Below are 26,586 nucleotides of genomic sequence, written 5' to 3'. Positions count from 1 at the left end.
GATATATATATATTTTTTTTATACGATTTTTTATACGATTTACAGATTTTTTTGTTTTTGTTTTAAATACACACATTTCGTTCACATCATTTTACTTACTTTTTTTTAACGCAATTGCGATAACGCATATTAATTAATTCGCAGGAAGTGTTAGAAAGATTGTCATTCCTTTTTCTTTTCAAAAAATATAACTTTCGTTCTTTTTTTTTCCTTCTGTCTTTTCTCTCTCTCTCTCTTTTTTTTTTTTTCATTTTCCTGGTTACAATTATCTTTTCTTTCAGATACGTACGCGTGCTTTTTTCTCTTCCTTTTTTATTCTTTTTAATTAAAATGTTTTTAGCGAAAACGCATTTTAAAAATTTAGATCGCTGCTGGCATAGTTCGCGTTGATCCAACTGCAATTTTTAAATCTACTGCGAATGAATTTTTGCGCGTTTCTTCTTTCGTATGTATAAAAACAGAAAAAAAGAGATTGAAGAAAAAAAAAAAATAAATAAATAAAAGAAAGAAAAGAAAAAAGAAATGAAAAAAAGGGGTATACGTTCTTATTAATTAACTTTCTCGGAATATATGAACGCAATATATGCGATACACTTATGGTCAGTATACATAATTAAGTGTCAGGGTTGTGTCTCAAGGGTTGCTTTATACGGGTTACATTATACGTACTGATATATTTTATTATAAATATCCAGCCATTAATTTAAAATACTGACCTCTTGCCACCCTCCATAGACAAACAGCCAACCCTCTTATGGCGTCACTGCTACCCCTCCCTTTTTAAATATTCCCAGGACGTAGAAAATTCGCGTCGTAAATTCGTTCGAAATTATTTTGACAGGAACGACGTCAGGTTCAAGTTAAAAATTCGATTGTACCGACAAAAGATTTATATACGACAGAAATCTGATCGATAACGAGTTGAATTACGAGCGTTCTTCTTTTTAATTACATTTTTTCTTTCTTGTATAAACGAAGAAACGTTAAAACGTTTAACGTTTTAATAACGAGATAATAAATATAACGATGATGATTCTTTTAACGAGAAATACGATTATATGTTCTAAATAAATGCACCAAGTAAAATAACCCTTTAGTTTGGCTCGTGAAAAATAGATCAACGAGTTTCTTATTCGTAAAGTACTTTCTTCTAATTTGTAGAAAAAAGTGAAACCAAGAAAAAAAAATTATTACCGTTGTACAGAGAAACGTACGAAAGGAAAATGGTAAAAGGAGGTAAAAGGATGCTTAAATTAGATACCTTCAGTAAGGAAGCAAGGAAGGAAGGAAAAAGGAAAGATAGAGAGGGATAGAGAGAGAGAGAGGGAGAGAGAGAGAGAGAGAGAGAGAGTAACGTTAATCGTGCTCGTTAGTTCTTCCCTCTGCGTCCTCTAATGGCACGCATAAACCATCATCCTCCTTCCTCGTTAGATACAACGAACACCTCATCCTTACGCAAAGCTCTTCGTCGGTTTAACTAATAATAATTAATAACCGTAACATATACATATATATAGATATGTAACTACTTACGTACGCATACGTAGATATATGTACATGCATAGATACGTAACTACTTACGTTCACTTACATATATATATATATACATACATAGTACTTACATATTCAGCTATAAGTATGTATCTAGAATCTAAAATAGTCAGATAATTTCGATCGACTTTTCCAAATTAATACGATGTCGATTTTGAACGATTTTGTTTGACGATAAAGTTACATCAAAATGTTTATCTTTTATATAAAATATGAAATATATGTTATATATGTATAAATGCTACGTATGTAGATTAATGTGTGAATGTACGAAAGATTTTTTTACTCAATATTATATCTGTATATTCGATCGTATATATATATATATATATATATATATATATCACGTAAGAGAAGATAAGAAAGGAAAAGAAAATAAGGAAATAAAAATGTTTATCTCGTTTAAAAAATCAAACTACATTATATAATATAATATTCTGGTATTGAGAATCGGTAGTGATAATAAAAAAAAAAAAAGCAGAAGAAAAATTGAAAAAACAAAATATATTTTACGTTATACCCTTCGAATGATATTTCACGCAACGTTTCTTTTCTTTCTTTCTTTTTTTTTTATTTTTGTTGAAGTAGTTAACTTTCTAGAGACATCGAAATATATACATCCAATTGCATGGATATTATCACGTATATCATATACAAAAAATATATATATATATATATATATATGTACCTGTGTATTCATGTGTGTGTATTAACGTGTCAGAAATATCCATTTGAAAAGCTTTCATCGTCGAAATGCAGACTTTATAACCACGTTCCACATGACTGACGCAATTGTGCGCATGAAGCTCGTCATTTTATTCGTGTTCTATAGAAAAGAGATCGAGGAGGGGTGGAGGAGAGGGGGAGGAATAGAAAGAGAGAGAGAGAGAGAAAGAGTTAGAGAAAAGCGAATATCATACACAAACATATCTACACGTATACATTTAAACAGATAGATAGATAGATAGATAGATAGATAGATAGATAGATAGATAGGTAGATAGAGAAAGAAATAAAGAGATAGATACATAGATAGATAGATAGATAGTTAGATATATTTGATAGAGAAAGACAGAGGAACAAATTATTGTACGTAGTATAGAGACTTCTGAAACAATTAATCCAACTTTCACGTTCGCGCTAAGATTGAAGTGAAGAGTTCTAAGTGCTTCGCGTCTGTACGATGCGAACATTGTGTTTTCCACTTCTCACTACTGGTAGTAAGTCTAGTTAAGAGAATTGGGGTAGGGGGATGAAGAAAGAGAGGGTTGTAAGGGGTCTAAGAAGTGTAACGTTCAATCGTGGTTCTCTTCTGTAGTACGAGTTGTTGATTAGTGAAAATTTTGCGGAACTATGATTTAATGAACAAGGATGGATGTAAGAGAAAATGTAGGGGAATTATTTTGTAAGATCTAAGTAAATAGGTACGTAACTATCTTATAAGAATTATATATAATTATTACGTGATGTGTCAATCATTGTTGTTATTATTATTATTTTTTTTTATTTCTCTCTTTTTTTTTTTTTTGTATTCTTCTATCCTTTTTTACTTTGTTTTAAAGACGTATATAAATATAAAAGAAAACATTGTATCGATCGATCATTATTTGACAGACGATAAACGCGATTATTAGTAATTCGTTAGTTAATAATAATCGAAATAGACGATCAATTCATTTCTCAACGATTTCGTATTTTTACGAAATTCGATTTGTTAATTGGATGTTAATAACCGCGATATGAATCAGCTGACAAAGTTGTGTTATTGTATATAGAAATATATATAAAATAAAAAAAAAGTGTTTGATTTACAAACGTTAAGCAATAGAGATAACGCTTAACAGCGGATTTGCATTTTTGAGTTGATAATGAAGGAGGTCACATTAAGCATTTAATGTAGGTTAGTAACATGTTATTGCATGTCTTTTTCTACTAAACGTTATCTATCCGGTGTACGGCTTAATATTCGCAAATGCAAAATCTTTTTGTAACAATAATGACACACACACACACATATATATATATATTTTTTTAATCGATTTACAAACAATTATTTTAATATGATTATTTCAAATAAGAAAATCAATCCTACGATAATACACTTTGTTAAAAATAAATCTAAGATTTGTTTTATTAAGATCATTTGATCGTACGAACGATTTGTTAATATTCGAGATAAAAGATATATATACATGTATGTGTGTATGTGTGTGTGTGTATAAGAATTGAACAAGTATACAAACGTATGTATACATATATATATATATAAAGCAGGTACGAGAGATATACTACACGCGAGATAATATTCGATAATATACATCTATGTATCTATTTATATATGTATGTATATAATGTATACATATATACCTATGTTAAAGTTGCTATAAAAGGCATGAAAAATCACATGTGACGTAGCATGCGTCAGATTCTTCCTCGTGAAAATGCGGACGCTCTTTTAAGCCCTTTGCCACTGACATTCGTTGCAACGAAAAGAAGCTCGACTTTTGAAAACGCGTTCTCCGCTTTTCGCAGCACTTTTTTTTATTTATTTTATTTTATTTTATTTCTTTTTTCTTCTTCTTCTTTCATCTTTTTTCCTTCTTTCTTTCTTTTATATTCTCCTTTAATTCCACGAACGAAGCTTTCAGAATACATCTCAAAACTCTGTGTCTCATTAATCTTAATCTTTTTTATTCTATACGTTTCTTTCCAAGAAAAACTTATACTAATTAATATAATTTGTGAACAATAAGTTATATATCTCTTTCTCTATCTATCTATCTATCTATCTATCTATCTATCTATTTCAAATTTGTTATCAATGAATTAGAAGGGACACAATGTTCCATCATTTACAAAATTTATAGATAACCACATTAATGAGCTAAAGCTCGAACTCGATCGATTGATATAAGGGTGGTCAGGGGTGAAAGGGTGAGAAAGGTGATGGTACAAATTGGTGGATCAGTTCTAAAGGTTATTGTCTAATAGGATCGATAGCGACCCTTTCTAATTGGTTTATTTGTGTATACGTTAAATTCTTCCATAATTCTCTAAAATACTCGAAAAGATGAGATGGTTTATATACAGGGTGTTCTCAATGGTTGTTTCTTTTCTTTTCTTTTCTTTTCTTTGTCTTTCTGGTTTCTTTTTCTTTTCCTTTTTTTTTGCCGAATTGTATCAATATTTTTTATGATTGTAGAAATGCAAAAAAAAAGAAAGTTTTTTGAACGTTCTACAATATTTATAATTTTAAATTTATATTAGTTTTATTTTTATGAGCTTAAAATTAAATTAATTAAAATTTATATAAAATTGAAAACTAATGTTTATGCTTCGATAGTGTTTATAATTGTAAATTAATGTTTATTTAAAAAGTAATGAACAAAAATTAAAGCTGATTTGATTCTCATTATTAATACGATGAATCTATTTTCGTTTCCGTTCGAATGGGTCAGATACTTAAGAAAAAAAATCCTTTTCTCATTTCCACTCGTAAAATATCACAGTAGGACCTAAACTGAAATTTGACGAGATTACAAAAGAAGAAGAAGAAGAAGAAGAAAAGAGAGAAAAAAAAACAGAGAACAAAAAAAGAAAAAAATAAGAGAAAAGGGAACAAAAGGAATTTTGCCTGAAACAATATCACGACTTTATTTCTTTTCTTTTCCTTTTTTCTTTTTCTTCGCGATTAGAAAAAAAAAGAGGAAGAAAAAAAAAGAAAGATTAAAGAGAAAACAGAAGAAAAAAGAAGAAAAGAAAAGAAAATTGATGACGTTAATCGGTAGGATAAGCGTAACGAGGTAGAAAATTTTGTTTTCCTAACGTGTAACAAACCCATGCTTTTGTCAAGATGGCGGCAAAGTCATCGTCGTCGTTCAACGTCTCGCTTTATTATGTCCTGCTCGTTACTCGGTCAGTGGCATCGTTAAATGAGCGCGACAAAATGCAAAATACATATACATAGATGGATGAAGGACTACCGGGCCCTTCACTAACAGTAGTCGACCTACCAATGTACCGTTTTCTTGCACCTATTTGCATCAAAATTTTCTGCATAATTCATCCCCCATGACGGGAGTGAAAGAAATGAGAGATGAGTGTTCCTTATAGGACACGCGTTGCGCTTTGGTTATTCGCATAATTTTTCAATGAATTTAACTTCAACGTAGCAAGGTATATATATATATATATATATATATATATATATATATATGTATGTATGTATGTATGAAATATGGTTGATATTTTTCATCATACATACGATTTGTTATCAAATATTTATCACTTTACAAATGGATATTATATGTAACATTTATTCACTTATTTGCTCTCGATCAAAATGGTCATAATGATATTTCTTTTCTTTTTTTTTTAACGAAACGATCATATTCGAATCGACATTATATATGTTATATATGTTGTATAGAGATATTATATGTTACATTTATTCACTTATTTGCTCTCGATCAAAATAACCGTAATAATTTTCTCTTTTTAACGAAACTCGATCATATTCGAATCAACAACAAAAAAAAAAGATCGTTGTAGACTCGTTAAAAAGCTTGCCAAACTATTTTTTTCTTTCGCTCTTTTCATCGACTCTAACGCTTTCTCTCTCTCTCTCTCTCTCTCTCTCTCTCTCTTCTTTCTTTTTTCTTCGTTTTTTAGTAATAGATGAATCGCGAATGCCAAATCTTCAAAAGTTTCCTCGTTCACTCGATATTACCGGAAAATACCGATTTACTCATATTTCGTATGTGCGTACATACGTGCGTACACACTTGTACGTATATGTTTGTATGTATTTGTGGATTTGTAATAGTAAACTGAAATAAAATTGACCGATACCGAACGAAAAGAATATAAAAGTTTATATCGATGGGACACCGATGGCAAAGCTCTCAACGACATCATGTTACGTTGAATTTTTATCGAGTAGAACGAATAGGAAAGGGAACAACGATGGCCGCCCTTTTCACTTATAATTTACTTATCTCCTACGTTTTTCTCCTTTTTCCTTTTTTTTCTATTTTCTATTTCTTTTCTTCTCTCTTTTTTTTATTTTTATTTCTTTTTTTTTTCTTCTTTGCTATGGTCGTTGGTAAAAAGTAACGTAGTGGGAAGTAATGATTAATGCTAGACGATATACATTTATCGATAAAACACGATTCGTTTATCTTATAAAAAGATGCTTTCTTACTCGACGAACGACAATAGCTTTTTTAAAGTTATTTTCGAATGTACATATATATAATAGATATGTATAAACGTGTATGTGTTTATCTACGCTTTATTAAACAAGAGACTCCAGCTAAACTTTATAGGCATATTCTTATGATTGAAATGATCGATAAAAAAATGAAGAGTCCATAAAACATGAATTCGAAAATGCTTATTATGTTTTTTCTTTCAATTTACAACCAATGAAATATTTTATTTCTCTTTCTTTCTCTCTATTGATATTTAAAAACGACTTATTTATTATTGTCGTGAGTAATTAAGTTATAGTTTATTGTAATATAATAATGTATAGAAATAAGTATGTATATATATATAAATAAATGAAATGAATATATATATATAAAAAATGAATATATATATATATATATAAATGAAAAGGTCGAACTAAGAGTAGGAGAGAACTCTGTCATTTTCATTCTCTCTCTCTCTCTCTCTTTCCTCTTTCAAAGTTCCTTAAAGAAAAGAGAGAGAAAGAGAAAGAAAGAGAGAGAGAGAGAGAGAGAGAAATAGAACGTTGCAACAAGGAAAATTACATTTTATACAGTGACGTCTCTCGACAAAGGGATTTTCCTTTCACCCGAGTCCTTCAGCAATTTCACTAAGTATTATCCTTATTCTCTATAGCTAAACCTCTAAGCTAATGACAAACGAGTTTTATCTTATAGTAATCTCCTCAAAGTCTGCTACAATACTACCTTACGTATATTTATAAAAAAAGTATTTGTTTCTATGTAAGTACTGATTATATATCTTTGTAACCGACAGTTAAAAATATTTCATTGATTCGTCGAGTGAAAAGTTATTAACGATTATCGTTCGAGATCGATCGATCGAAGTTATAAATTCGATCAAAGTAATGTATCGTGAGATTAATTTATTCTGTGCCTTAGTATGTGTATGTGTGTGTGTGTGAGTAAGATAATGAAGAACGGTCGAGATATTATTTTTTTGTATTATTATTATTATCATTATCATTATTATTATTTCTTATTATTATTCTCTTTTTTTGTTATTGAAATGATATTTGTATATTTTAACTTATATGAATGAGATTCATACATACACTACACAAGTTTATATATATATATATATATATATATATATATATATATACACACTCTCGAACTGGTTCTGTTAAAACTTGATGCTATTGTATAGATGATATGTATATATATATCCACATATATATACATATATATATGAATGAATGCTGACCTACATCAATATCGAGTAAAGTGTACGAGGCAAGCCAGGATGAAAAAGAACGTGGTAGGGATAATCCATTCTCCTGCTTGTATCTCGAGATTCGATCGCCGATAAAAAAAAAGAAAAAAAGGAAAGAAAGAAAAAGGAAGAAAAGAAACACAAAAAAGAAGAAGAAGAAGAAGAAGAAAGGATCGATAAGAACAATGTTGTAACAGTTGCAGACATTTTCTATTACATATAGTTTAATCATACTTATATATATATATATATGAAATATGTAACTATACATAGTCATATATAGTAACGATAAATTTTCGATGAATTTGAAAAATGATCGGTAGGTCGAAAAAGAAGAAAAAAAAAACAGAAAAAAAAGATAAATAAATAAATAAATAAACGATTAATAATAAAATAAAAAATAATTAAATAATAAAAATGGTTTTTTTATGTTTTTTTTTTTTTTACAACCTCATCCTATATTTTTCGTTTATAAATCGTTGGTTCGCTTATAAATCGGAACTCTATGTACGTCAAAAGAGATTATTTACAGTGTTTTGTAATATTATCGGGATAAAGCATGGGAAAGATATGTAAATAACGATCGAGCTCAACCCAGCCATAGTTTTTATCTCCCTCCTGAATTGTAAACTTTCTCAATGCAACGTCTATGTATTAGACTTATATCAAGTTCGTATACAAAATAGAATACGAAGTATTTTACAAGTTCGAAATATCTATGTGATAGAAAGACACCGCGATAGTAGTATTCTACGTTCTAGATAGTTACTTATTTAACGTTATACGTATAACAAAATGTCATCTCAAAGATACAAATCTCAGAACGCTATCAAACAGATCCCAAGAAATTACAGCCCTTATCTTATCTTCTTTACGTAATTAATAAATGTAATTAGGGTGACAATTCAATTAGCGACTTTTCACGCGTATTCCGTTATAACTCGTTAACGAGCGAGAATATCGAGAGAATGTGCAACGTGCAAACAAGTAAAGAGAGAGAGAGAGAGAGAAAGAGAGAGAGACAAAGAGAGATAAAGGAATGTATATATATATATGTATGTATGTATATGTATATGTATATATAGATTTATTATTGTGATATATCAATCTCCCTAAAAATATATACATAAATATATAGAAATTGAAAAATCGTAATTATCAAAACGAAGATTGAATTAAAATTATTATAAAATTATTATTCTTTGAAATTTTATATATATATATATGATTTTTTTTTTTAGATATAAATATAATACATTATAATTTTCTATATATAAATATAATTTATGAAATTAAAATGATAATATTGCAATGATCGATCATTTTTAAAAAGATATATGGACACTTAGTCATATATGTTGTAGGATAAGAAATAATTTTTAATATTGAAATGAAAATGGCAAGCTTTAGAAATAGGAATGTCTTAAAAAAAGCAATTCAATCGAACTATAATTAATTATAGGATTAGAAACGCAATCTTATAATTACTATTGTAATTACTACATTTAATGAAACAAATACGAGAAATATAAACCGACTAAAAGTTCTATCTAAAACAATCGATTTTCTCTTCCATTTTTTCCCCTATATACAATCAAACAAAATACACAGATATTTTCATCGACTGAATTTGATGATAAAACGTACGAGCTAATGAATTTTCATTCGAGACAAATGAAATATTCAGGAACGAAATATATGGAAATATTCTGGAAATAAATAAAATAAAAGAAAATAAAATAAATGAAACAGACGAAACAAACAAACAAACAAATAAATAATAATAATAATAAAAAAAATCTTACTTTGACGTACATTCACATGGACATGCACGCAATCCAGATACACACAAACGCAGAATTATTTAGAAAGAGAAAGAGAGAGAGGGAGAGATAACAGGAAAAAATAAAAATGGAATTAAAATTTGGATTTAGGAGGACGAAGAAATAAATCAAGGATTTCGCGTATACTATGAAATCGGATTCGAGACAGTAATTCCTTCGTAAGATGGACGATCTCTACGTTGCTCGGAAACGGTTTTTACGTCGACTGTCCCGAAGGACTGCCAAGCAAAAATTCTCAAGTTTATACGGTATTTATCAAGATATCGTTAGTAGCGTTAACATTAAATCTTCCAGTACGTTACGTGATATTTTAAGTTAATAAAAATTCATTAACGATAATCTTCTGAATCATCGAGAGTAGAACGAATTTGAGATGACTAATCTGAAAGTTAATAGGTTTCTAATAATCGATATTTAAGCCCTTCATCATTTACAAGATATATACGTACATTCCATACATCATACATACATTATATATCATACATTCATTACATATATTACACACACATACATATATACATTCCATACATACATACATACATACATTATCATTACATACATATACTTATGAATATTTAAATATATACGCACATATGTACATATATATATATATATATACATATATATTAAGTATGTACATACATAATTATGTATGTATATACATGCATGTGTAGATATAATATAAGTTAATTCAATCGAACCCGACTTCTACATGATTGTTCAAACCATCACGCAAATCGTTGATTGCGATGGCTCGCGACGAAGGCTCGCGACAAATTTCAATGGAGAAACCCTCCTCCCTATCTCCATACCGCAAGTTAAGGAATTTATCGAATTCTCGCCAGGTTCGTCCTCGCAAGGCACACTGACATTATCCATCCCTAAGATACATATAAACCCGATGAAATTTGAGGTCTAATCGGTTTAACTTCTCGATACGCTATTCATTATTTCTACGGTGTCGCGATAAATGAGTTTTATGTGTTTCCAAGTGAACGCGACGAAATCTAGAAAAGGGGTGGACAAAAAAAGGGAGGTTAAAAAGAAAAAAAAATAGAGAGAGAGAGATTAAATAAGTAGTTATAGTAAGTGATAAGAAGAAATAGACAAAAGAACAAGAGAAAAAGAAAAAAGAAGGAGATAAGAGAATTGATTAAAAAAAATGATAATGAAAGAAATGAAAGAAATGATTTTTATCGTTTAAAAAAAGAAACCTCCAATTATAAGGATGTCTTCGTTCGATTTTGAAACTAAAATGAAAAAGTTTAATGAGATTTTTTTCTTTATATATATATATATATAAAAATGATGAATTTTTTTTTATATTTATATATCTAAATCAACCTCGAAAAAAGAAAAGAAAAAGATAAAGAAACAAAAATTATTATTATTATTATTATTATTATTATTATTATTATTATTATTATTATTATTATTATATTTTTATTTATATGAAAATCTATAAGTTCTGTAACGATATCATACATTTCGCAAAAAAAAAAGAAAACTGAATGAAAAAAAGAGAAACCGAAAGAAAAAAATCTTTCGTCCGAAACATTTTTTTAAACTCTACTTAACATTATTACATTATTAACATACATTATTAATATATACATATATATATATTATATAAAAAAAAGATTTTGTATATTATTATATAAAACACATAGACACAGACGAAAAGTCAACGATGTTATCTATCTTGTAAAATTCATATAAATATATCTTCGTAATATATCCGTGTACGATGTCATTGCAAATGAATAAAAAAATAAATATTTCTGATCCGAGAGGATTTTAATCAGAAAATTGATATTCAATGGTACGTAAATTAAAGAGAAAAATATTCAACTTTTCCCTTTTTATTCCATCCCTTTAAACCCATCTCAGAGCACCGTCCCCATTATCGCGAACTACTCTCCTTCGTACGAAAACGTAAGCGTTAATTGATCAGGAATAACGAACGAAAATGGAGACGAACTAGAATCGAGTGGGATCGAATAAAGTTGATTATCACTCTGAAATGAGAACTAGGAAAGAGTAAAACTATTCGTTAATCCAAGATTAAACCATTCTCGTTAACTACCAGATAGTACACGAACAACCAACACGAATACCAATCTATTACCATTTCCAATGAAATCGACAACCTTTAATCTCCTTTAACACGAATAAACACACTTTTTATTCGTAATAGACATACCAACATCCACCTTTACAATTTTAATTTTCCTAAAGGCTTATGAATTATTTCTATATATTCGAATACACCATTACTCCATCTCTTTATCCTTTACATCGAGCGTGTAACGAGTATGAATGAAAAAAGTACGAAGAATTATGAAAAGAGGAAGATAAAGTATGAAATAAAAAATTGAAAAAAAAAGAACGAGTAGAAAACAGCATCTGTTTCTTTAAAATTCAATAAAAAAAAAAAGGAGAGAGAGAGAAAGATAAAAAGTATACGAACTATGTCCTCTATCGGTCAAAACCATTCGTGCTTCTTCAATTATTTAATGAAGATAGGGTGTGAGAGGGGGTAAGTGAAGGGGTAGAAAAAAAATCTACTTTTATCTCTACCGTATAGACTGTTCGTAGAGTACAAAGTAAGATATTTCGATATTGAAAATATATTCTCAATACCTATCCATTACAGTCTAGTTAACATATTCCGAAATAGTAATAGTAATAGTAGTATATATATATATACTATAAAAGAAAAAGAAACTTCGATGGATCGGGATGTACTAGAGTCATTTTCGATTCAACGAATATTGGCACACGCACATCGTTCTTCATCGGTAAAACGAAATCGAACTGGAAATATCGAGAATTATTATCGTCACACTCGAACGTGAAATTCAAATTTGTCGGTATAGGTATCGGCCATGAGCAACGAAAAGAAAGCAATGTGAAAGAGAGAGAAAGAGAGAGAGAGAAAAGAAAAAGAAAAAACATAACAAAAAGAGAGAGAAATAGACAGATAGACAGAGAGAAAGAGAAAGAGAGATAGAGATAGAGAGGAAAAGAAAATAAAGAAGGAAAAAGCAATCGTGCAGATTCAAAGGTTCTCGAACATTTTGCGCGTACATTTCCAACTTCGAGAAATATATTCCGTAGAAAATTCTGTTGGAAGAAATCGAGGGTAGAAGAAAGTGACAGACAGTTTCGAGGTTTTTCCTACTTCTATCCGAAATATTCCACTCTCTTCTATCGCTCCTGTCTTTCTTTCCGATAGGAATGTTTCGAATTTTGTTAAATAAAACCAAAAGATCTCTAACGCTTATTAAGGGTTGCGTTTAAAAAAAATAATGAAAGACAATTTTTACGATATTTCGAGCGTTCATTCGTTCGGTTAATAAAACAGTTGACAAGTACGTTTCGCTAATGTATACTTTGAAAAATTAGAACGATTGATCGATTAATCGATAGAATTGCATTAAGTATTAAGCAATTTCGTTTTGGTTCATTAATGTGAAATAATCGATCATTAAATATGTTTTTTACTTTATACTGCTTGGAAAATATTGAAACAATTAAAGTTATTTTTCTAAGGTAATAGCATTATCGACGTCGAATCAATTAGAGTTGTTTTTTACGGTGTTCGAGTTGTCGAAAAAAAAAAAAGAAAGAAAGAAAAAAGGAAAGATGAAAAGAAAAGAATCAAGATGGTCTTAAAGTACATTAAAAAAGCGATCCTTCGGTTTAATAAGACGGTTTACTAATGTTTTTATTTAATAGAAAAAATATGAAGGATAATGATCGATCGTGAGATTTCGCGATAAAAAAAATTTCGCTGGTTTTTTAATGATTTAAGAAAAAAAAAAAGAAAGAAAGAAAGAAAAAGGAAAAGAAGAAGCACGACAGTTAAGAAATAATTCTTACGAGAGAGATTAGATAATGATGTAAGAAACAATTGTGCCAAATTTCATTAAAATCGGTTTCAGTAGTTTTCGAAATAAGCATTGGCAACGATTTGCAAGGAAAAATATATGTTTCAAGGAAACAGCGTTTAAAGTTTAAAGGTAAAGTAAGTACATGTAATGTCCAATTCGAAGGGATCAATTTAAAACGTGAATTCACTTCAATTTTACTGTAAAAATAACAGTTCGTTTAAAGTTAATCAATTTTGTTTCAATTTAATTTATTAAGTAATTATTTTTCGAACTCATTGATTACAATTTTCTCAGAGAATATTTTTGTAATGTTTTGAACAACGTATATAGCATCGATTGAAAATAATTTTGAGAGGTCTATTTCTTTTTTGTTTCATTTTTTTTCCCCCTTTCTTTTTCTTTTCTTTTTCTACGAATTTTTAGATACACGTAACTCATCGATTCTTGAAATTTTCCGACGAAATTTTCCGAGAACATTCTTTTGAAGGATTAACGTTATGTCACGGAGTAAAAATAATTCTGAAAAGTCGACACTTCTTTTCTTTCTTTTTTTTTTTTTTTTTTAACTTTCTGAAAGTATGCGACTCGTCCATTTGTAGAATTCTTCGAGAAAATTTTCCGAGAACATTCTTAAAGAATAACGTTACACCACAAAAGTAGAAGTAATTTTGGAAAAATCGACATATTTTCTTTTCTTTTTTTCTTTTTTTTTTAACTTTCCGAAAGTATACGACTCGTCAATTTCTTGAATTTTTCGAGAACTTTTTTCATAAAGAATAACGTTATACCACAAAGTAGAAATAGTTTTGAAAAGTCGACATTGTTTTTTGTTTTTCACTTTTTAAGAATATGTGACTCGTCAATTTTCTTGGAATTTTCCGACCGCATTCATAAATTTTCCGAGAACGCATTCTTAAGGAATAACGTTGTAAAGACACACGACGTAAAAATAATTCTGAAAAGTCGTTTGTTTGTTGTTTTTCATTTTTTAGAAATAAATGATTCGTCGAGTTTTTGAAATTCTCCAAGAAAATTTTCGGAGAACATTCTCAAGGAAAAAACGTTACATCACGATGTAATGACAATTCTCAAAAGTAGACATACTCTTTCTTTCTTCTTTTTTTTTCTAAAATTTTCTGAGAATATACGATCCGCCAATTTTTGGAATCTTCTTAAAGAAAAACATAAAAGCACGACGTAAAGATAATTCTAAAAAGTCAGCTCTTTTTCTTTCTTACTTTTTTCTAACGTTTTAGGTGCATGTAACGTCCTAAGAGGAAAAGAGAGAAAAAGAGAGAGAAAGAGAGAGACCGAGAAAGACAGAGAGAAAGAGAAAGAGAGAAAGAGAATAAAAAAAAGGGAAATAAAGAAGAGAGAAGATAAACAAGTGGCGAAGATAAGTGGAAAGAATCGAGGGGATATTTTTCCTACATATTGCTACGTCTAGCGTTAAGTGGGATTTAAAAGGTAAAGAAAAAGAGAGAAAGAGAGAGAGAGAGAGAGAGACTGGAAAGAGAGAAAGAAAAAAAAAAGAAAGAGAAGAAAGAAATGCTTCCTAGTTAAAAGATCGAGAAAAAGAAAAGTCACTACGATGGTGTTTTAGAAACTTCTCTCCTTCGTTAAAATATCGAAAATGCGAAGGATCTTCCCTTAAGTACTGCCATTCTATACTTCAACCCCGATGATTTACGATTTCTTTTACGTGGTGAGCATTGTGCGTTAGCACGATTTATCGATAGGTCGAAGTATACTACTCTCATGAAAACTCTGTGTACCTTACTCTCTTTCTTTTTCTCTCTCTCTTCTTCTTCTTCTTCTTCTTCTTCTTCTTCTTTCTTTTTACTTTTTTCTCTCTCGTAGCTTTCAAGAAGGTACGACGAGAAAGAGAGAGAGAGAGAGAGAGATAGAAAGAAAAAAAGAAGAAAAAGAAAAAAGAAGATACTATTCTGAGAAAACGTAAAGATCAAGATATATACATCGTTGGTATCTATCGACAATATTCTCTTCCGTGGTTATAAAGAATCCTGCGATGTCAGCTTGCCAAGCGATTTTCACTGGCCAAGAATGTACATACCTACCTATCTACCTACACACACACACATATAAAGGAGTAACGTTCAAGTTCATTTTCGTTTTTCGTTTTTCGATTTTCTCTTTACCTCTCTTTACCTCTCTTTGCCTCTCTATATTTCTCTTTCTCTCTCACGTATATAAAAGAGAGAGAGAGAGAGAGAGAAAAGGATAAAAAAAAAGTCGGAACTTAATATAATACGAAATTCTTCAAGTAAATGTATTTCGCGATTCTTTCGTCGTTTAAGGATAACGGCGATCGTTTCGTCTTTAAAATTGGATTTGTTCATCCGAAAGAAAATGAAAAGGAAAAAGAACGGAGAAAAAAAGATGAAAGAGAGACAGAGAGAAAGAGAGAGATTTCCTTTTCGAAAGTAAAAGAGATTGGAATAAAGAAAGAAATCTTTGATTTCCTTAAAGTATTTTTCACCGAAGGAGAAAAAGTCATCGGATATATAATACATATGTAGGTGGAATACGAACCTCACGTACGACGAAATTTCAACGTAGAGTTTCACTCCTGTTTCTCTGAATATTTACTTAAAGGAACTTCGATCTCACGTCGTCGTCCTTCGTTGTCGTCGTCGTCGTTGTCGTCATAGTCGTAGTCGTAGTCATCGTAGTCGGATAAGACAAAGAGAGGATGATACCAAAGAGGAGACGAAGACAAGCAAAAAGGGTTTAGCCCTTGGCTATCAACCATCAACGATAAAATTAATGAATAGTTTCGAATGTAAAGGAAAGAAAGTTTGCTTAGAAATAAAATTCACAGATAATTTTCATTCTTATATCCTGTCGTCGTTTTGTATTGTTCTCTTTTTAACGAAATAAATAATATAAGAAATAATGATAATAGTGATAATGATAATAATCGATCATAGAAGTATAATATAATAAATAATTAATTAATACGATTGGATCGTCTACTTATCGATATTAACAAATTTCATACTGTTCTTTTTATAACGAATAAATAATATAAAATAATAATAATAATAATAATAATAATAATAATAATAATAAATTAATCAAATATAATATAATAAATAATTAGTTAATATCAGATGAGATCGTTTAGTTATCAATATTACTTAATTATTTTTTAACAGTCAAGATTACGTCAAAGTAAATACGTATATAGTGTTGAGTTAAAAACTTATCATACGAAAAGATATATGTATATGCAGGCACGCGCGCGTGTATGTCTATGTGTGTGTGTGTGTGTGTGTGTGTGTGAGAGAGAGAGAGAGAGAGAGAGAGAGAGAGAGAGAAAGTGAGAGAATAGAAAATAGAGATCCTACGATTACAAATATCTTGAAGGTACGTGCAACGGAAACTAATAAGACAATTCACAAAGTTTCTACGTAGAGGCTCCATAGAACATTTTCGAATTAATTCCAAAGGTCGATATCACGAAGATTTCGATTAATTAAATATCACGATTAAATTCGTAAATTCGAACGTTAACAAACTTAACGAACTATTTTTCTCTCGCGTACTACCTTTTAATACGAAGGTTAACGAGTAAAACCGATAAGATAAACGTTAAAGGGGATGAAATCAAGAACTTTCGACTACAGGAAAAGAAACGAGAGAAGAAGAAATAAAAAAGAAAAAGAAAAAAACAGAAGAAGAAGAAGAAGTAGAAGACGAAAAAGAAGAAGAAAAAAGAAAGATCACACAAATACACACACACACACACACACACACATATAACACAAACACATAGAAAGGAGTTATCCTCTATCGAGACTTTGGAAATAAATCGTGATAGCAGTCTCACCGTAAAATCCATTTTTGTTCGGCATCAACGGAACCACCATTTTACCGCTCAGAGTACAACCACCATCATCACCGTCGACCATCACTACCACGACCAATACCACTACTCACCATCACCATCAACAACAACACCATCACCACCATTCACTACCATTCACCAACACTTAAAAAGAACGTGCGAGAAACTAAGACCTCAAGTTTTTCTTCGGACGATATCGTTTGATCCACACGCGACAAGAATTGGATGACGCGCGTGAGTGCCTTTCTTCCTCAATCCTCACCGCGTCTCCCTCCTTTAAACGATAAGAATTCATCGTTCTATCAGACGATGTTACGCTCTCGTCGAAAGTTGCATCACGTCGACCGATTTCGTATCGTTAGAAACTTCTCTCTTTCTTTTTATCTATCTATCTATCTATCTATCTATCTATCTATCTATCTATCTCTTTTTCTCATTCTTTCTTTCTTTCCTTTTTAAACGACATATAATTAATATTATATATATATATATAAAATATTAATTATATATGTTAAACAACAGTTAGAAAATTCATGATTTATAACACTCGATGAAATAAAAGGAAAGAAAAAAGAACAGATAAAAAAATAACACGTATAAATAATTAATATCAGAATACGTACTCTCTCTCTCTCTCTCTCTCTTTCCTTTTCTCTTTCTATCTCTCTCTCTCTCTCTTTCTCTTTCTCTCTCTTTCTTCCTATTCCACTCTTCACAATTCTCAGATTCCGTTTTCTTCTTCTTCCGACAGAAACATCGATGATCTCGAATGAAACCGAGCACTCGTTGCAAAAGAAAATGAAATACCCGTAAGATTGTTGTCTTCGTCGTTGTCGTCTTTGTCGTCTTTGTCGTCGTCGTCGTCGTCGTCGTCGTCGTCGTCGTTCTTGCTGTTGTTGTTATTCGATGTTAAGTCGCGTCGCGTCGCGTTGCGTCGCGTCGTCTCGTGTCGTGTCGTTTTAATATAAACCAGAAAAAAAAAAAGAAAAAAGAAAAAAGAAAAATAACGGCGTACGAGAACGGAGATCCTTACGGGCCGAGGTCGCGTTGGCCACTGTGAGCCGACGACGCCAGCGTCGTCGTAGCTACCGTACCGCTCTTATCATCGTGTTACGACGTCGCGACGCCCACGCATGAGCGCTAGGCACGCGCGCCAATTTTTACCGCGCTTACTCTCTCTCCGAGCTTGACCTCGGCTAAGGGTCATTGATGATCCGACACTGTACCAGACGTTTCTTTCTTCCTCTTATAAATTTTTTTTTTCCTTTTCCCTTTTTTCTTTTCTCTTTTTTCTTTTCTTCTTTTGCTTTCTTCTTCCTCTCTAGCTTCTATTTTCTTTCTTTCTTTTTTCTTTTTTCTTTTTTAATTTGTCTTCTTCTTGTATCTTTCTATCTTTCTCTTTCTTTCTTTCTTTTTTTCTTTTTTTTCTTTTTCTCTTTCTCTTTTTCTTTTCTTTTTCTTTTTCTTTTTCTTTTGGTTTTTCCCTTCTTATTTTTTCTCTTCTTCTTGCTTCTTTATTTCCTTATTTATTTATAATCTCTTTATTCGTTTATTTTTCTTTTCTCTTTATCTTTCTTTGTCTTTCTATTCGAAACCTACATTCCAATGGAACGTATTGATGTTTTTTTTTTAACAACGTTAATAACTCATCCTTTGATATGCAAATGTAATTAAATTTTTAATGTTCGTCGATAAAACGCATACATATGTGTGTATATATGTGTACGTATGTATATATATATATGTATATTTTTTTTTTTAATGTTCATTAAGAAAACTAATGTGCAATTTTATTTAACGCTTTGAATCTTCCGAGAATCGTCGCTCGTAATTTTTCTTTTATAATAATGACACTTCGAGAAAATATTTATTATCTATTATCGCCGGGACAATATATTTCATGTGACAAACGATAAGTGGTAAAATTTATATGTATATAATTTTAAGTTTACTAAATAAGAAAAGAAAAAAAAAAAAATAAAAAAAAAACGAATGTACAATTTCGTTTAACGCGACGAACGTCGTTCGTAATTTTACAAAATTTATTGAAAACGTTTCTAAGACTTTTTTATTTAATGACATATTTTTTTCTGAGCATCAAAAACATATCTATTTCTTAAACACGACTATGATATGATTTAAATGCATGACGTTTGATAATTTTTTATTATTCATCGTCTAAAAAGAAAAAACAAAAAAAAAAAAGAAAAGAAAAGAGTTTTATGAAAAGTTACGAACTGTATATATCGATCAATTAAAAAACTGTTTCGATAGTAGACGTGTTAAAATATCAAAATTTTATAGTAAATTCTAAAATATGGGTCAACCCGAAAACGTACGTTATTGGTGCTTACTTTCCCATTAGATTTTACGTTTTGGAAATACGACGCATTTCGAGTTTTGATTTGCGTTTGCTTCTTGTTCGTTTATTTTTTTTTTTCTTTTGTTTACATTTGTTTTTTTTTTCTTTTTTTTTTTTAGCTTATAAAACATTGTAGTAAAACATTAAATGTGCGTGTTGTGTATCGCGAGGAAAATTTATTGGTCGTATACGCGCGCGCGCGCACGAAAGCGCATATGTATTATATTATAGCAGCGTTTCTCAACCTGTGAAAATAAAATCTGCTATCTTAATGTATAGTCGACAGAATCGATTAATTTCAAAAAAAAATTTTCAAAGATATTACGCAAAATATTCCACAAGAGTTCGCGAGAATATCGTAATTACCGACGTTTCTTTAAAACAATACACGGTGTACCGAAGTTTAGTATACCAAATTCTTCAAAAATCTATATGTTACAAACATTTCGAATATTGCAACAAATTTATCTGACAAGCGTCATCCCATTACAAACAAATTTATCGATAAAATTGGACCGGCACTTCAATAGATTAAAAAATTGTAGAAAAAAAAAATAAAAACTAACAAAATAAACAAATAAATAAAATCAAACAAATACAAAATTGAGAAACCCTGTTACCATAACTTATATACATACATACATACACACACATACATACAAACATATATATATATATATATTGCATTTTGCAATTAAAGGCTTAATCTATTCGCTCACGATACCGAGTGTTCGTAGTCCGACATTTTATTTTTTCTTTGGACATGGAGATGGTGGGGGATAGGAAGAGAAAGTGGAGGGGGTAAAAAACACATCATCAATATCAATCGGATAAATTTCGTAAGAAAATAGTTGGTTGGACACCTGCTGCTGTTGTTTTTCCAAGTCTAGTTTGCGATGACCCTTCTGATGCTAAATGACCCTTTCTTTTTTTTTGTTTTTTATTTCTCCCCTCCGTTAGGGAGGGACTTTCGTCGAGAGTATTTTTCTGATAAATTTACGCGGGTCACTGCTCGTTATCTACACTATCTACGTTCTCTCGTGCCGGCCGTCACACGAACGGAAAAACGAACTTCAATGGGGTCTCTGGATTTCGGTTACGAAATAAATGCGTATATATGTTCTGATTGTTACGGTTAGTCAAAAGTCTCTTTAAACGTTTACATCCACCAGGTTTCATCCATTTACATGCCGTTGCAACACGGTTTTATCTATCTATCTATCTATCTATCTATCTATCTATCTATCTATCTATCTATCTATCTATTTATCGATGTATGTATGTATATATCTATGTATGTATCTATATATCTATCTATTTGTATGGATACGTAGGTATTTATTCGATCGTTATATCGAGGTCGATTCTAATTTTCCTCTTGTTGAGAGTTTTATCTATCGTATTGGGAGGAATCGTGAAACGATCAGGGAGAAATTGAAACCGTATGTTCGTTAAATATGTTGGATAAATTCGATAAGTATTATATTTTTTAATTGACCGATAATATATACTAATATATAGAATAATTTATATATATATATATATAAATTATATAATACAATAATTTATATATGTTTATATAAGAATATTATATATACAAAAACTAAATTATTTATAATACATAATCAATTAATATATTATATATATATATATATATATATATATATATATATACATTATTACATAATTTTAATACATATTATATTATAAAATTATATAATAATATATATACACATATGTACTATGATTAATGATAAAAATATGGTAATTCAAAAGACTGCTTGTACCAACACTTTTTTTCCACCTCCCCACTTTTACTTCCTACTTTTAAAATAAAGTAGAAAATCCTCGAACAAGAGAATTTTTTGTCCTTCAACCGAGTCTAGTCACGAGAGCAAAGTTAAAAGAGGTATAATAACCGGGATAGAGTCCACATAGGATGACAAAGGCGAACGTCATACTACTTACTGACGAAAGAATCAGTCGAGAATTATCTCGAATTAAGAACGCATCTTTTTCTTCCTTTTTCTTTTCCACCTACCCCCTCCTCTATTTTTTCTTTCTTTCCTTTACCTTCTCATATTATATACGTCAAGAAATCGTCAGCGGAAAATCTCATGATCCTTCTTTTTAGCCTCACCAAAGCTGATAGTTCAATTCGATTGGACGAAATTCTTAAGAAATAAGATAGAAATGAAACGTCTCGTTCGAAACTACAAAAAAAAGAAAATAATTATCGATTATCGATTTTATCTTATACATTTACACGGACACACATACAATAACTTTAATAATCTTTCAAGAAAAGATATAAGAGGAATGTAATGGATCATCCACCTGCAAAAGATTGTTCAAAAATTTTCTGAACAACGATGAAGAAGACACACACGTACGTACGAAAAGACAGATAGATAAACACAGATACAACAACACGTATATAATAACTTTAATAATCTTTTAAACGAAAGATATAAACGGTCTGTAATTCGCTCTCACTTACAAAGAAATTTGGGATGAACAAGGGATGAAGAGAACGCGAAACGAACGAAAAGTTTTCCGAGTTAATTTGTGCGTTCGCGAAAAGTTTTTTGAAAAGGAACAGAACTTCTCTTTTCGTGTTCTATCAACCGCGAACTAAAATAAACTTTGATTTTTTTCTTTCTTTCTTTCATTTTTTTTATTTTTTTTTTTTTTTATTGCCAGACCGAAATCAATTTCAAATATCGCTTTTAAGTTTTTGTTTAATAATTAACGGTATGTATTATTTAATAAAATAAATTGATTAGTATAGTTTTGTATGTGATAAATATTTCGATCGATACGTATATATAATTAAATGTTTGAATTTGTTATAAATACGGGATAACTGTTTATATAAAATATTAATGAATGATTATGTTCCTTTTAAATATTCCGATTAAAATATTAATAGTTTTTGTATTAATCGTTGTAATGTAACGATCACTCTGATATTTTATTACGAACATTGAACAATTATTTCAGATACTGATTAAACAGTTTTTGAAAAATACTTGCACTTGAACAGATAGATATTTTAAATATCACTGCGTTATCAATCTTTCGTTCGATTTTTCTAAAGATTTCGTTTAAAAAAAAAAAAAAAATGTAAAACTAGACAACTATTTACATATCAACGTTGGAAAATATGTAGACAATTTTGTATTTCTTTCTTTTTATTTATTCTTCTTCTTCTTTTTTTTTTTTTTTAATCATCGAACGCTACGGTAATATATAATTTCTTTTATATAATTAATTTTTGCTAATTAACTTTTATATAATTAATTTTTAATAATATAATTCTATTTAACACAGGTTTATATCCCGGCCAATAAAAATTACGATAGCGAATAACAACCCAATTATAAAAACGTACGAAAGAGATATGAAATATGAGAGAGATAATTATTTTCTTTTTCTTTTTTTTTTTCTTTCTTTTTTTACAATAATTTTTACAGACTTTCGTATAGAAAAAGCAGACGTAGTTAAGAAAAAAATTATACGACGATCAAAGGTTTAAATATTATATAATCGACGATAGGGAACAGTAATGGCAAGACGTTCAATGCAAATTCAATTTCGCAGTTGAGATCTACGTGAAACAGAATTCGCTTGATTGGTGCTTTGTAACTGAATCATTTGATGCTATATCAGTAAGTTTAATAAGGATCTTCTCATAATAATCATCCATAGTAATTAATCGATATACACAATAGCTGTATTATATTCGGATCGGACAAACGAAACGATACACTTTATTATCATTGTCGATATCAAACCTATGTAAAAATAAAATAAAATAAAATAAAATAAAATAAAATAAAATAAAATAACAGAAGTTTATGTACAATAAACGATATGTAAAAAAAAATGAAATAAAGTAAAATGAAAATAATATAACAAAAAATATAACAAACGATATAAAAAAAAAAAATGAAATAAAACAATATAAAATAATGTAACAAAAAATATATAGAAAGTAGAATTCAAAAAATATATATATATATAAAATTGAATCAAATCAAATGAAATAAACATTATTTATCCTCAATTATGCTCTCGGCGAATAATATTTATAAACGCAAAAAAAAATATTTCTAGAGACGCTCGTAAGATAATGGTCCCCATACACGATACAAAAATATTCATTGACATTATATATAATAAATTTCATATAATATCCGACACACAAGCCGACGTACAAATTTTTATTTATATATTCGTGACTATATCTGATCGAATTTAACTACTTAAAGAATTGAAACCATAACACAAACACACACACACACACACACACACACACACACACATACACGCATGATTTATTATGTAATTAATATCTGCAAAATTTGCAACTAATCTGGATCCCTTGAATTCTAAATCCATCATTATTTCCAACCAACTATATACCAATATTTTATATATCTTTTAACATCGCAATAATTATCTAATTTCTTAAATGTTTCGTCATTTTTGAAAATATTACACGATAATTCTTTTCATCGTTATTATCCTTATCGATCTCACATTCCATACATATATACATACATACGTACATATACGTATGTGCACATATAAATACATAGGTCAATTTTCAAAAGATAGAAATCTATTGCGATGCTTTACGAAGGTAAAATTCAAACGTAGTATCCAATACAGAATCAAAAGCATTTGTCACACTAATTAATTTCACAAAGTTACCACGGATGTAATCATCGTCGTTGTCGTCGTGAACATCGTTCAACGATCGCGAACATTTCCTTGAACCAAATCGAGAAGATACGTTTTCCAGCAAATTTCATTTATCTCAAATCGCAATCGAGTCTACTAATGGTAACACGTCATTAGCGATTAAACCGATCGAACACAATATTCTAACTGAGTTTACATACCAATAAATATCAAATCCTAATTAACGTTATTGCAATTAGATCTATAGATAATGTTACGTATCGCTTAAAGGATAGACAGAGACATAGAAACAGAGAGAGAGAGAGAGAGACAGATAGACAGGTAGACAGACAGATAGACAGATAGACAGAGAGAGAGAGAGAGAGAGAGAGAAAAGCAGAGACAGAGAAAGAAAGACAGAGAGAGATAGAGAAAGACAGAGATAGAAAAAAGAGACAGATAGAGAGAGAGAGAGACAGAGAGAGATACAGAAAGAGACAGAGACAGATATAGATATATAGAAAGAGATAAACAAAGAGAGAGAGAGAGAGAGAGAGACAATAATAGAAAGGGAAACTATAAGGAAAGGCAACCGATAGATTACTTGGACGAACCACCTGATGATTCTGTCGGATTTGCACAACGATACAGGGCAATAACGGTAGGTCTTGCTAGCGGCTATTTGCGACGATTTCGCTTCGACGAAGCTAAGACGACGAAAAAGGTAAACGCGTTTGCTAGATTGAAAAAAAAAAGAAAAGAAAAGAAAAAAGAAAACTTAAATGAAAACGAGAAAGAAAAGAATGAAAAAAAGGAGTAAAGAAAGAAAAGAAAGTATGAAAATCGATGGTGATATTCACAATCCCCTATTATCATAAATATGTTTAACTTTGTCAATGTTAAATTCATGGAAAGAAAATGAAATTAAGTCGTGTAAGTGCGAGTAATTACTTTTTTATGTTCGTTTGACATCGATTAAAAATTATTGAAACAGAAACGATATGGGATCTTACGAGTGATATTAAAAAAAAGTAAGTTGAACAATAGGTTGGACTCAAGTCGATTGAAAAAAAATCTCCGATACGATTTCGATTTGAATAATCTTAACAGTCGATGATGCAATTGTTTTTGTAATAATATCGAGTTTAATAAAGTAAACCCGCAAGAGATATTCGATATTCATTTAATTATGACGAACGTTCGATAATGTTAAATTTCGATTAACGTTTTCTATTTCGAAACGAATGATTTCTCAAGAATATGTTTTTTTTCTTCTTCTTCTTCTTCTTCTTTTTTTTTCGCTATAACTTTCTTTCTCCTCCGAGAAATGTTTATCCGTTTAAATGGATATGTACATAAGTACGATACGTGCGTAACTATAAATATTAATATATCGCACAAATCGAACGAGTCTATCCAATAATTAAATCGTAAGGATGACATTTATTTATTATTTAAAAAAAAAAGAAAAAAAAAAGTTTATTTCCAAGTAATTCCAAAAAGAAAAAAAAAATAGAAAAGAAAAAAAATTTTCGTCGCTCGTTAAAGACGAAAGAAAATTCGGATATATTCGCGAGATAATAAACTTTTTTTCAAAACGTTTTATTCAAAATGCAACACGACAGACAGAGATAAAAGCATCGTGAATGAATTCATAGTTCGTTCGATCTTGAATTTGAACATTTTCATGTAATTCTTAATCGTCGCTCTTCAACAAAACGTTTTCGCTATTATCAAAAATATTTTTTTCGTTTTGTCAAAAACAACGAAACGATTCGATATCGATCGATCAAAGCGGCGTTTCTATTTATTTTCTTTTTTTTCATTCTTTCTTTTATCCCTCTCTCTCTTTCTCTCTCTCTCTCTCTCTCTCTCTCTCTCTCTCTCTCTCTTCTTTCCTTTCTT

General features: G+C 29.8%; 1 protein-coding gene across 10 annotated transcripts in view; it reads right to left on the bottom strand.

Moving 5' to 3' along the window:
* The window catches only part of LOC127071501 (growth factor receptor-bound protein 14-like), a 423,968-nt gene that overhangs the window by 357,076 nt on the left and 40,306 nt on the right, over positions 1 to 26,586 (bottom strand). For 3 of the 10 annotated variants that reach the window (XM_051010825.1, XM_051010820.1, XM_051010823.1), the window contains exon 1: positions 17,613 to 18,060. The exons of 3 other annotated variants lie outside the window; for them this stretch is intronic. The gene's annotated coding sequence lies outside the window, so the exon portion shown is untranslated. Of the gene's footprint in view, positions 1 to 16,312; positions 16,522 to 17,612; positions 18,061 to 18,253; positions 19,064 to 26,586 lie in introns of those variants that run through there. 4 more of the 10 variants (XM_051010822.1, XM_051010824.1, XM_051010829.1 and 1 more) reach the window with 4 other exon arrangements.

Source organism: Vespula vulgaris, chromosome 22 (assembly GCF_905475345.1).
Source record: "Vespula vulgaris chromosome 22, iyVesVulg1.1, whole genome shotgun sequence".
NCBI lineage: Eukaryota > Metazoa > Arthropoda > Insecta > Hymenoptera > Vespidae > Vespula > Vespula vulgaris.
This window is presented reverse-complemented; position numbering and strand designations above follow the sequence as displayed.